Source organism: Schistocerca serialis, chromosome 1, assembly GCF_023864345.2.
Source record: "Schistocerca serialis cubense isolate TAMUIC-IGC-003099 chromosome 1, iqSchSeri2.2, whole genome shotgun sequence".
NCBI lineage: Eukaryota > Metazoa > Arthropoda > Insecta > Orthoptera > Acrididae > Schistocerca > Schistocerca serialis.
In genome coordinates this window covers 322,664,109-322,675,948 of record NC_064638.1, presented here as the reverse complement: position 1 = coordinate 322,675,948, position 11,840 = coordinate 322,664,109, and the positions used below count along the sequence as shown (strand labels likewise).

Below are 11,840 nucleotides of genomic sequence, written 5' to 3'. Positions count from 1 at the left end.
TGAAACCGGTCATCTACTAAACGATATTGAAGCGATCGTGGCTATTCAGTTATTTTAAAAACTGAGTGATCGCCCCACGAAACACCATGTGTGCTCATAATCTTATTATACGACTTCGTTCAAATTCACTTAGGTGTTAAAAATGGCGTCTTTGTCGCGTTACAGGAGTTCTTGAGTAACATCAAATCACCATGTCCAATCTCAGAAGTAACTAACGCTCACAACCGTTACAGCGGGTATTTAAAGCAAACCTGATTTGCGTTCTCTTAGTTGCGCTATTAGTGGCACTGTTACGTGACTGGCGGTCAGTCTGGATTGACATGATCCGCCAGATGCAGCAACACGCCTACCAACTTTTGTTTATGACCCACAACTTCTTCTTAGTGTTGCTTTTACTTTTTCGGTCAGTGTAACTTAAAGATGGGTTTAAAAAAGCCGCCACGCCGCATAACAAAATTTCCCTCTATCTCTACGAATCGTGGCACCCATCCGCGGTATCTGTGTCCCTGAGCGCGGCACCGCGGGCGACCCGCCGGGCCTAGCTTGGGATCGCCCCCGCTGCCCGAATGCTCTTGGATCCGCCCCCCTCCCTCCTCCTCCTCCTCCTACTCCCAGACACGTGACGACTCATCCTCGGCCGGCGCGGCGCTCGCCTCGGCCGGCGACAACGCACTCCGCCAGCGTCCGCTCGCCAATAGAGGGTCCCTCCCACACGAGGATCAGCAGCGCCAGCCGAGTTGCCTTCGCACGCCGCGACGCCGTCCGTGAGTACTAGACACGGCTGCATCTATCTGTCACATTCTATACACGGACTCCAACGTTTTTGCCTTACGGGGTACACCAGTATTCCACAAGTAGAATGTCGTTGGTCAGGGACATTTTCTGACTATTTTGGTATGAGGGCCCTATGGTCTCCAGTGGCTCGTGACGGAGCAATAATGTAACTGTGATATGAGGTTCCTCGGCGGACCGGATATTCTGTTATCTACCGGGCGTGTATTCGAAGGAGCCAAGACCGATTCCAGAATATTATTCCACACAAGTGAACTACCATTTCGCACCCCCTCCCTCAGACATTACTTGCATTGGAGTGTTGGTAAGACCTTTAAAGGTAAATATGTATCTTGTGATCACGGTAGTGGGTTGCTTTTTCTTTTAAAATTCCTCTGTAACAAAAGTGAATTTCTAAATCTTATTTCAGCCCTACATATTCGGAAAAGAAACAATTACTTACCTTTTAAGGTAATTCCAGAGATCTTCAAAGGCTTTCTGCAAAATCAGAAACAACATACCGTATTGGTTTAACTTAAGTAAAAATGTTGGACCAAAATGAGTTGAAAGAATGAAAATATAAAGTGAATGACGCTATGATTTCTTCATCAATCATTTTGCGAAAGTTAGCTGCAAAACAATATACCAAACTTCTGACAAAATTGCTTCCTACACTTCAATCCGAACAGCACTGAGATGTAACTTTTATGCTCTTCACAGCTCGTGTAGTAATTTTTTATATAACTGAAATTAAATAATGCACTTGTAATAAGCAGTCACAAGTCAGAGACAAGTCTGTTGTCATATGCGTTTTGATGCTCTCATTTACAGCACCTAGAGGAAGAGAGTTTTACCTTATAGCATATGTACTGCTAAGACCGTTCGGACATTGGTGTTGTAATGGATTGATTGTAAGTGACAAGATACTGTATATCGATGTTAAAGATACGTCACTTAGCTCCACTTCCTCCTTGTAATGTACATGTATTTATTCTGTTTCACATTGTATTCTTATGCCACAAATCTGATGGTGGGGTAACCAGAAACGAGTCATGAGAAGTTAAAAGTAAAGAGATATTGCTGGCAAGAAGGACAAGTGTATATTCATAAATGACTCATATAGTTAGTTTGGATATTTCTCGCCTAAGGATAGAAATGCGGACATGTTTATCCAGTTTGTAACCACTAACGTACCTACAAGGGAGATGGTTTCACCGTTGGAAAGTTTCCACCAGAAAACGTCTTCTGGAAAATTTGTGCTTCTATTTATACGATTCAGTCTTAAATCCACAAGGTTTACGGACAGATTATCAGCAGATGAATTGCTGCAGTCACCGATACAGGTGCTAAAGGTAATCTAATAAGATTTATTCTGCTTCTTACCCTAGTTGCTTTGTTGCTGTGAAAATGCCTTCACATCAGTCAAAAGGTTTGTAATATCGAATCATTGTAATATGGGAGGATGTCGTTTTCACACTGGGGTGATAGAAGTCACGGGATGCCTATTAATGTTGTCTCGGACCTCCTTTTGCCCGGCGTAGTAAACAACCTCGACCTGGCTGGGACTCAACAAGTTGCTGGAAGTTCCTTGCAGAAATACTGTGCCACGATGCTACCATAGCCGTCGATAACCCCGAAAATGTCCAAGAACTGACCTCTCGATTACGTCCCACAAATGTTCGATGGGATTCCTTCCGGTCGATCTGCCTGGCTAAATCATTCGCTCGAATTGTCCATGGTGTTCTGACATGGCGCATTGTCATCCATCACAATTTCATCTTTCTTTGGGAACATGAAGTCCATGAATGGCTGCAAATGGTCTCCAAGCAGCCGTACATAAAAATTTCCAGTCACCGATCGGCTCATATGGACCATGGACCAGAAGGCCCTGTACATTCGGTGTAAACACAGCCTACCCGCCTCCCCCAACCCGCCCCATTATGGAACCACCACCAACTTGCACAGTGCCTTGTTGACAAGTTCGACCAATGGCTTCTTGGAGTCGGCGACACAGTCGAGACATACCACCAGCTCTTACCAACTGAAATCATTACTCATCTGAAGAGGTCACAGCTGTACAGCCGTCAAGGATCCAACCGGTATGGTCACGAGCCCAGGAAGGGGCTGCAGGTAATGTCGTGCTGTTAACAAAGGCACTCGCGTCGGTCGTCTGCTGCCATAGCTCATTGATGCCTAATTTCGCCGCGCTGTCCCAACGGATACGTTTGTCGTATGTCTCACATCGATTTTTTATGGTTATTTCAAGCAATGTTGCTTGTCTGTTAGCACTGACAACTCTACGCAAACGCCGCTGCTCTCCGCCGTTAACTAAAGGTCGTCAGTCACTGCGTTGCCCGTGGTGAGAGATAATGCCTCAAATCTCGTATTCTCGCCACACTCTTGCACTGTGTATCTCTGAATATTGAATTCACTAACGATTTCCAAAATGGAATGTCCTACGCGTCTAGCTTTGACTACTATTCAACGTTCAGAGTGTATTAATTTTCGTCGTGCGGCTATAATCACGTCGGTAAGGTTTTCACATGAATTTACTGAGTACACATGACAGCTGCGCCAATGCACTGCGCTATTATACCTTGTGTACGCGATACAACCACCATCTGTGTATGTACATATCGCTATCCCATGGCTTTTGTCTCTTCAGTGTTTGTAGTCACTTACGTACAGCTTCGAAAGTACTGTGTTATTATTACTGCCTTCACAGTAGGAACAGGATTCAAGGGTATTAACTGACTTTTCATGCTGTGGTTTATTTATGTTTTTCTTTTTTTTTTCGTCCGCCATTGTATGTTTCGGAGGTTTATATTTTACGTCTCTTGACTGTTGTTTTATTGTAACGACCATTATACGGCTCTTGTAACATCTACCAAGTGTAATAAAAACAAGTTACGTTTACTTATTAGGTCATAAGGTGAGGGATAATGCCGATACGTGTCATGACAAGAAACTATAAAGAAATTCCCAAGAAACCATGAAATATTTTTGAGCAAAGTTACAGTATTTTTAAAGTCTGTTTCATAATTACTCGTAGCGCATATCGTCGTCATTTACTCTGTTCTGAAGCTTTTTCAGTGCAATAGAAACACAAAGGTAAGTGTGGGCTAGAAATCAAAAGTAAAGCAATTACTTGGGTTGCGAGCCAACAGTGAACACATCCATTCCATCAAAACACTGAACAACCTGCAAATTTTTGTCGTTGGGTACAAAACGTATCATGTTTGTAATCTCTCATTATAACCCCTCATCCATAGCTTGTTATATGTAAGTATAAAAAACAACGAAGTAGGAAATGTTTCAGCTGTACGTATTGTGATTCGCAAAGTTCGCATGATGCAATCAGCCATCCATGGTATCACTCCTAGTGTATGTAAGCATAAGTACAAGCAACCATTCAGCATCATGTGAAACCTAATACAAACAGGTTTTGTCAATACATACGTTTCAAAAACGACTTTTGTCACTCACAGAAAAGCTGCTCAGTGATGGGAATTCAGAGTTTTTCAGCTGCCTCCAGACAAGGCAGCAATAAGGCGACGTAGATCGTGTATTTTAAAACCTATCAGCTACACAATACTATGGTGTATAATAACATGGTGTGTGATTCGTAATCGCCTATGTTGATACAAGTCCATACAATATTTTCACATCATCTTAACAATAATGAGCAATTTTAATAACTTGCACTTTGATTCATCATCCTTTGCACACGACTGACATCCAAGCCTGTCGCTTTACCAATCAAACTTTTGAATCTATTCGGCGCTCTTATTCTTTTTATCTGATAATTCTGATCACCGATTCTAAACATACAAAGTTGAAATTCCAGAAAAAATGTTATCCAAAGCATCTTTAGTCTTCGTTTCAAAGTTCCCCTGAAGCTAGCGACAATCTACCCAAGAAACGTTTCGACTGCTTCCAGTGAACTCTCTGCTCCTCCAAAACTTGATCACTGGGATCGGAGATGCCCAGACCATTGTGCAGCTTGCTTGATGCGCTTCTGCAAAGAAGATCTTTGAATTTAAGAGTATTTCAAAATCTTCCTTCAATTCATTGTTGTTCGGATTTTAAGTAGACACCTTAGTTGAAAGCATCAAGTCACTCGAAGTCTTATTTTATCCCATAGGTCCCTGCTGTAGTTTCTACTAATCTAATGCAGGTGATGCACGAGTAAGAAAAACGAGGTTATGGAAAGAAATACTTTTCGGTCGTACCGGAGACGTCAACAATGGTTCAGAAATCAATTTAGTATCGGAAGCATACGCTGGTGAGCGTTAAAATTTGAATTGTTACTGGGAATGAGTGAAAAAAAAATGTGACCCATATTTTAGCCACTAGATAACACAGGCTGACGTGACTTGCAATAAGAACCAACGAGGGCATCCCAGTGTCGTAACTTGCAACTGAACCCTGATCTATTGCGTCATACATTTCGATATCCACAGCTGCGCATCCATTTCCTCGAATACATTATCCACAGCAAATTTACGGAACTCTTGCGCAGAGGACATTTATGATCGGTGCTCTTCCCGTCCCCAGCCCTCGTTTCGGTCTTTCACATCACAAACACCATACCTCGCAGCACAGAATCCAACCGCGAAATGTATATAAATGAATCAGTAGAAAGCGTCGGAAGCCGTATATGACTCTTGGTAGGTGATACAGCTGTCAAAAGGAAAATAGCTGGGCTAGAAGACAGTATGATCTTGCAGGAGAACCGACAGAAGATGTGCAGGAACTGGTAGTTGACCCTCAATGTAAATAAATGTAACGTACTGCGCATAGGTAGGTACAGAAATCCACTACCTTACAACTACATTACTGATGACAAACTGCTGGATACTAACCACAGTAAAATATTTAGGACTATTTGCTATTGTCAGTATAGGGCGTCAAACAGGATAGTTTCTGCTTATTTTGTATGTGACATACCACTGGAGACCTTATAATTGTAGTAGCTATTGTATAAACTTTAAATTGAGACTTCCTTTGAGTAAAAAACCGAATAGTAAAATTTAGGATGATTTAGTAACAATGTAACATTTCCCGAATTTGGTGTTCTCGGGTTAAGTGGAATGACCGCATACCATAACTACAAGAAAAAGCAGAATGAGACGGATATTCATAGGAAGAACGTTAAGGTAATGTAATTAATAGACCAAAGAAATGGCTTACAAGGCCCTTGTTCGAACCATTCTTGAGTACTGTCAATCAATTTGGGACCGTTGCCATGTTGGGCATTTCGTCACGGGATCGTTTATTCGGAGCGAGAGTGTTGCAGAGACGCTCGGAAAACTGCAACAGCAGACCTACAAACCAGGCATTTTGCATCACGCGGAGTTTTACTACTGAAATTTTGGGAGAGTACTTTACGGGAAGAGTGGGACGACACTTTAGTTCCTCCCACACACGTCTAGCGAAATGACCACAACGAGAAAATTCGAGAAATTAGAGCTAATACAGAGGTTTACTAACAGTCATTCTTCCCACGCACTATTCGCGAGTGGAATAGCACAGGTAAGATCAGATGGTGGTGTCAGAAGAATCCTCCGGCACACGCCTTCAGGTGGCTTGTGGACTATTCATACAGATGTTCCGTCAAATCGGGATCCATATATGCAGAACGGTCAGAAAGAATCTGAGAACTTGTAATGGTGTTGCAGGGCGGGTTGTGCTGACAAATAATTGTTAAAAAAGTTCCATACCTTAGGTAGTTTACTAGTTAATTACCATTGAAGTTAGCCAGTCAGGCCGTTGCGCACATAAATTCAAGTGGCCCGCAAGTTGCAATCGGTATCAGTTGTTCTCATAGCGTAAAAGGCTACGCACGGTACTGCTCAGCTTTTGGCTCAGGTTCTGTCCTTACTACCGTCCCGTGTCCAATTTTTGTGTCGCTCACTTGTTCAGTCTTACGAAACCAAAGTAAGGACACATTTGGCGGAACCATCCCTGACGGGCCGCTTGAACTGGAGCGAGCTACGGCCTGATTGGTTAACTTCAGTGTTAATCAAATCGGAGAATTGACGACGTATAGAATTTTTTTGTAACTATTATTACTCACTACAGCATACCCTGCAATACCATTACAAATTACCGCGCTATTTCTAACCACACTGTATATTTCAAATTCATATCAACAGACAGGGGTTCCTCAGCCTTGGAGCTAGGGAAGACCTCTTTCGGAAAACTTTCTTTGTTAGAGGGAAACGTACAAAATAACCTGCAAATCCACAGCGTCTGACAGATAGGCCACTCACACGTGGGGTCATAGCGAGATCAAACGGTCATGTGGAAAAATGTTTTCGGTCTTTCTAATTATACTACCGCCATCCTTATTATAACTACAGTAGCTGCTACTGTATGCGCATAGTAATGTGAAAGCAAAGTAGCGCTGTTATTGCAATGAAACCCTTCTTTACGTTTATTCGTATCTATGCGTCTGTATGTGATGACTAACCTCGGCATCTAATGCAGAGATATTGAAACGGCTTCCGTTAAAAGAGGGATCAATTTATGAGCAACGTTTGTGTATCCGTTGCGGCTCCTCCGTGAGAAGTTAGATGAACAGCTAGCAGAAAAGAAAGACATATTTTTACTTGCTTAACTTAATAATCGGCTCGTGTACGACAGTGTATGGTATCAATATGTTTCAAACAGCCCGGCCTGAAAACGAGATTTTATAGGCGGTCATATGTCAGGTGCCATTGATTACGGAGATAGGGGCCAAGTGTTTTGATTGCCCTTGGCGTAGCGACCTTTTGCATGCCTATCAGAAGACGGGGCATGCTGCAGCTATCTTAGAATATAAGGTCAAATATTACACATTGCCTCCACCCTAGGCAGACTGAGCAAAACGGTTTATTCTGTTGCGCTAGACAAGTTCTGGGCCGGACCTTAAGTTACTTATAAAAGCACCATTACCTCCTGTCCGGTTCCTGTCGAAATCCCGAAAAACTATGATTTTTGGGTTCGAAAAGTACCAGTTGTGGGGATGGCTAATTCTATAATTTCTATTCTTGGCCGATCAGCGAAATTTTTACCCTGTGTCCCTAAGACAATATTCTCGGGTAACTTCGAAGCTTTTTTCAGTAATATTATTCTTTACCGTGATCCCGAGGTTCAAGATTATTGTACTTATGCATTAAAACATGCACTTAATGTCCGAGCTACCACGTAAATGCAGTTTTAACTGCCTTATTAAATACCTGGCAAGGGTTACAGGGTCTTCGCAAGGGGTCTGAAGTCACCGAAGTATGTTTTCAGTTAGCTTTGTTTCACCAGCAAAACTTTACGTTGGGGTATCTCTGTATAATGGGCGCCTCAAAGCTATACAAATATGCCATAAGTAGTACTGCAGTCACAAAAAAGTGAACTAAAAAGCATCTTAAAACTTTTGAACATAACATAAAACAACTACCCAAAATTATGTAATAATCGAAAGGCTGCAAATTCAGTGAAATATTTCTAACAACATTTTTGCTCTTTTAAGATACAATTCGATGAATTTCTATCGATGAACGAAGCGTCCAGAAAAAACGTTAAGGAAACGACATTGTTTTAACCTTGTATTAAGCGTCCTCATTTGTTGTTTATCTATGTTAAAGTGTATAAATATGTCGACGTATATAAATGAACTGTCAAATCTTTACTAATCTATAGAATTCGTTTTACATAAGCGACACACCCTGCCAGCCCCGAATCTACGTTATTGTGGAACCGGCGCAAAATCTTGACCTGGCAACCTCCCCCATCCCTCCTCCCCCCCCTGCCCCCCACCGTCGAGCGTTTAAGATATGGTATCAGAAATTCTAAAAAAAATTCATTTTTTTAAAAAACTGGCTTATAAATAAAACCGCCTTTTCTTGCTGCAACTTAATGTGTTTCTACCAGACTTCACCTTTATCTCACTCTAATGCATCTTCAGTGGGATCTACAACGATGCAGTTTTGTTTTTCTAGATTATCAAACAGTTCACGTCACATTTTTATGTAAATAAGTAATTACTTACAGTATGTTGGCATCTGCGTTTCTTCTCTTATGTGCTCTGGAGGCAGTACTACCACTTCATTTCCGAAATATAAGCGCAATTTTATATTCCGAGCTTTTCCTTTCACACTGTTCACCATGTTTCTCCTCCTACTTTGTGGTGCACTATTATTCATTTCCCACTATTTATACCTATTTGTTTGAAATTGTGATTTTAAAGACGTAAATTTTGTGAGTCCATTATGTGTTTCGTTCTGTTTGATTGGTTCACCTACAAGCTCCCAATCTAACGAAATCTATAACGTCTATTCATGTGTGTGTATGTGTGTGTGTGTGTGTGTGTGTGTGTGTGTGTGATGGGAGGAGGGGGGATGCAATTGGTGATTTGTATTGTAGAGTGTTGAATATGAATGTAACAGCTGTCAGACAGTGGTTGCAAGCTTTGGTATAAGCTGATTTGAGTTTTAGCTTAAGTGTTCTCTGGAGTGGTTCATGTATAAATGAATGAACAGGTGTTGAGTGGTGTTATTAGTATTATGATAATAATCCTATTTTGGAGTGTTATTCTATTATTTAATTTATTTGTGTAAATAATGAATTGTTTGGCATGTATACTTTATCACTGAACAGGGTTCTCTTTTCTGCTTTGGTTTTCTGACTGTGGCAATTTTCCTGCAGGAGTAGGAGGTGCTTTTTATTATTGATTCTAATTATATACGTGTCTTCTTCTCTAGTGGTTGGTTTGTAGATACGTTCTTTTAGGTGTTCTGCAAATGTCGAGTGATTTGTCCCATACTTCCAGACTCCCATGTGTTCTTTGTATCGGACATCAAATATTCTACTTCTTTGTCCTGTGTATATGTAATCAGTGTTCACTGTAGATGATATATACCTGCTTTCTGGTATATGTCTCTGTTTTCTGTCAGGTTTGGTTTATATTTTTGTATAGAATTGACTGTTGTGTATGCTGTGTTTATTCTTTGTCTTATGGAAATGTTGGTGATTTAATGTGTGATTTTGTATTTGTATGTCACTTTGTAACATCTTGTGTTTTGTTTTATGTTTTTCTGAATATTTTGTGTAGTTGATATGGCATTGACTGCTTGTGTTTGGTTCTGTTAGATTGTTTTATTAGTTTGGTACTTTCTACTTTTATTTTGCTTTTAATTTTGGTGTTAGCTTTGTGACTGTGTTACTATTGTACCTATTGTATCGTGCAATCTGCATTATTATATCAAGTTCTTTTTGGTAGTTTTCTTTGGTGAGTAGTACTGTGCTGAGTTTATGGATTGTGTGTCGGTTTGCTGTGTGCTGTTGTGAGTGTGGGTGGTTCGAGGATTGGGGAATGATAATGTCTGGTGGTATGGGTTTACGGAAAATATCAGTTATGTGCTTATTGGTTTGTTGTTTGCTTGTTATATGCAGAAAGTTAATTTGGTTCTTCTGTTCTCTTTCAATTGTCAATTTTATATTTTTATGTACATTGTTGTTGTCATTACGTAGTTTTTCAGTTTTTGTTTGTGGTTCATCTACTACACAACGGGTGTCATCCATATACCTGAACCAATATAACGTGTTGTATTCTCTTGCTTCTGTTTTTGTGAAAATGATCTGTTCAATGTGGTTCACAAAAATATTTGATAAGACTCCTGAATCTGGGGACGCCATTGATAATCCATCCTTCTGTAAATAAAACTCATTATTGTGTTGGGAGTACTTTTGTTCTGGTATGAGCTTTATTAATGTGCGTATTTCATTAATCTGTACATCAGGGAGAAGACTATAAGTTTTCACATTCTTATCTGTGATTTCTGTTGTTTGTGGTACTGGTATGTTGGAATACATGCTTTCAGTATCAGTTGAGAGGAGTGTTTCTGTGCTTGCGAGTTTTACATTTTATTTGTTGTATTAGCTGTTTAGTGTTTTTAATGGCTCTGTCTTCCTCTACTTTGAAATTTTCAGACAGTAATTGAAACATGTATTCCACAAGCTTGTAGGTGGGGGATTTTATGAAACCCAATATTGGCCTCACAGGAAAATTCAGTTTCTGGATCTTTGGTATGCGACGGAGAACAGGTGCAGTGGGATTAATCTGTGTCAGCTTTCTTTTCCCCATGTTATCCAGTATTATGTCTATATTTTTCAGAGTGATTTTTACTTTCGTCTGGAATCTGTTTCTTGGGTCTGATTTTAATTTTGTAATATTATTTTGTGAGATGAATTATTGTTCTTTTTCAGTGTATTGTTCTTTGTGTATAGGTACTACTGTGTTCCCATTGTCTGCTTTTTAAATGTTAACATTTTCATTCTGAATTTTTTGCTAAGTTTCCTGAGTGTTACAGATTCTGTGTTTTTGTTAATTTTGTGTTCTTGTGTTTTCATACTAGTTATTATATTATGGATTTCATTCCTTATCTGTTTCTCTAGTTAGTCAAATGTTGGCATTGCTGTTTTCGTTCCTATCTTTCCTTGTCAATACACTTAGTGCTTCTATAATCAGACTTTCTATGTAATCTTCATCTATTTCTAAATTTAGATTGTATTTTAATCCTTTCTCTAACAGTTTTCTCTCTTTATTGTTTGATTGTGTGTCTGTAAGGTGGGTAGAATTTGTATGTACGTTTTACTTGGTTGTGTGTAAAGTCATTGTGTTGCGACGGGAGAATTTGAGTTGGCTAATCTTTCTTCCATGAACTACTTCCATTCTCTGTACAGCAGTTTTTGTATGCCATTCACCCTTGTTTACCATGTGAGAGATCTGCCATATTATTAATGGTGTCTTCAAGTTGGAAGTGGGTTTTAAACACTGGAGAGGCAAAGAAACTGGTACACCTGCCTAACATTGTGTGTGGCTGCCGCGAGCACACAGAAGTGCCACAACACGGCGTCAAAGGGACTCGACCAATGTCTGAAGTAGAGATGGAGAGAACCAACACCATGAATCCCGCAGGGGTGTCCGTAAATCCGTAAGAGTACGGAGGGGTGGAGATCTCTTCTGAACAGCACTTGGCAAGGCATCTCAGATAAGCTCAATAATGTTAATGTCAGGGGAATTTGGTCGCCAG

At 40.4% G+C, this 11,840-nt stretch overlaps 1 protein-coding gene across 1 annotated transcript in view; it reads left to right on the top strand.

The window, feature by feature from the left end:
• The first annotated feature begins 585 nt into the window (after positions 1–585).
• LOC126469822 (uncharacterized) overlaps positions 586–11,840 on the top strand; it is a 114,214-nt gene continuing 102,959 nt past the window's right edge. Inside the window, exon 1 of the mRNA XM_050097112.1 lies at positions 586–764. The gene's annotated coding sequence lies outside the window, so the exon portion shown is untranslated. The remainder of the gene's footprint in view (positions 765–11,840) is intronic.